The sequence below is a fragment of the Phalaenopsis equestris genome, unplaced genomic scaffold, assembly GCF_001263595.1.
Source record: "Phalaenopsis equestris unplaced genomic scaffold, ASM126359v1 Scaffold211846, whole genome shotgun sequence".
NCBI classification, from domain to species: Eukaryota; Viridiplantae; Streptophyta; class Magnoliopsida; order Asparagales; family Orchidaceae; genus Phalaenopsis; species Phalaenopsis equestris.
In genome coordinates, this window is record NW_018230821.1 from 214028 (window position 1) to 216421 (window position 2394).

Sequence of the window (2394 nt, forward strand, 5' to 3'; positions counted from 1 at the left end):
TTCTGCTAATCTCAATCTTTTAAATATTGATAATGGCATAAGGTTAATGCTTGCACCTAAATCACATAAAGCTTTCCCATAAAATATGTCTTCTATTGCACATGGAATTGTAAAGCTACCAAGATCTTTAAGCTTTTCAAGAACTTTCTTCTGAATTATAACACTGCACTCCTCACTAAGTGCAACAGTCTCATTATCTTCAAACTACCTTTTTCTGTTGAGAACATCCTTCATAAACTTTACATAACTTGGCATTTATTCTAAGGCTTCAGCAAATGGAATATTGATTTTAAGCTTCTTAAATATTTCCAAAAATTTTAAAAATTGCTTATCCAACTTCTGTTGTCGAAGTCTCTGAGAAAATGGAGGTGGTGGTTTTTCTAAATCAATTTTCGTGGAGAAATAGGGCTTTCAGAATCTTTCGGAGCATCCTCTTTTGATACTTCAATTTCTACTCTCTCTACTTCAATCTCTTTTTGAACCCTACCTTCCAAATTTCTTTCGTTTCTAAGTTGTATGGCTTTAACTTGCTCTTTATTCGGAGAAATAGGGCTTTCAGAATCTTTCGGAGCATCCTCTTTTGATACTTCAATTTCTACTCTCTCTACTTCAATCTCTTTTTGAACCCTACCTTCCAAATTTCTTTCGTTTCTAAGTTGTATGGCTTTAACTTGCTCTTTATTCTGGTCTTTTGGATTTGATTCAATATTACTAGGAAGTGTTCCTTGGGATATATTAATTAATGAACTTGCAATTTTCCTAAGTTGATTCTCAATATTTCTAAATATAGGTCCTTGACTTTTTAACTGATTACCCATTTGTAACACCACTTCTTCTATAGACAACTTCTTATCCTTAAACTGTGTATTATTGTTGAAACCTGGAGGATAAGTAGATCTATAATTATTATTCCCTTAATTGTTCCAATGTCACAATGGGTTTACTTGGTTGTTCCCCCATTGTTGATTATTACCACCCGAATTGTTATTCTAGTTAAAGTTGGGATGGTTGTTCCAACCTGAGTTATAATAATTGGAATATGGGTTATTTTGCTTATTATTTATGGCACTCAAAGTTTCTAATGATGCTTGAGAATCTACCATTTAGCCTAATGAATTCTCTTCAATTATGGAAATTGGTTGAGAAAAATTCATTCCAAATTGGTCTAACTCCTTGAAATTGCAAAAACTTGATTTGCTAATATAATAAATGCATCAATTTCATGAATGTTGACTACTTTCTTTGGATTCACCCTCTTAGAAGGCCATTGAAAATTATTGGTAGCCATCTCTTCAATTAAAGCATAAGCATCATGAAATGGTTTTGACATCCATGAACCACCAACAGCGGCATCGATAATAGATCTAAGAGAACCAATTAGTCCATTATAAAAGGTTTGAATTATTAACCAATCTGGTATATCAAGGTGTGGACACTTTTTTAAGAGTTCCTTAAATCATTCCCATGCTTCATGAATAGATTCCCCTTCAAACTTATTAAATGATGTAATATCATTTCTAAGCTTCGTAGTTTTTTATGGTGGAAAATATTTAGCAAGGAGTTTTTGTGTTAAATTACCCCAAGTTTTGATAGATACAGGTGCTGACAAATTCAACAACATCTTAGTTTTATTCCTCAGTGAGAAAGGAAATAACCTAAGTCTTATGACATCATCTGAAACACCATCGTATTTAAATGTAGCACACAATTCTAGAAAATTGGTAAGATGTAAATTTTGATATTTAGTTTGTGATCCCCCAAACTGATTATTTGATACCCTTTGGATAATAACAGGTTTAAGCTCAAGTGAATTAGCCACTACAGTAGGTTTTTGAATACTAAAATGAAGTTCATCTATAGTAGGGTTGGCATAATCTCTTAAAGGTTTAAACTGTTGATGAATTTTAGTATTTTGATTATTTTGGTTTGTCATTTCTGTAATTTTTTTGGATTTTTCAAGATTTTTAATTTTTTTGGTTTTTCTAATTTTGCTAATAGGTCTTTCTAATTCAAAATCGTAGGGCACTAGTCCTTCAGAATCTGAACTACGCATACACTAACATAAAATAAAATAAAATAAAACATACAAAATAAGATACAATATTTAAATTTTAAATAACTTTCAAAAAATAGAAATTTACTTAATTTTCTTCCCCGGCAACGGCGCCAAAAACTAGATCCCTGATCTTAATGCTTAAGCACAGTATAACAATAGTTCTAATGATATTTTTCACTTATATTTCTGTATTTTGTAACAAAACCAAAAACTTGATTCTAAAGAAAAATAAGAATTTAACTTTTTAATTTATATATATTTATATTGGGATACTACGCAAGTATATGTATCGTTATCAAGTAATATAAGACTTTTTGATTAAGACCTGAATATCGAAC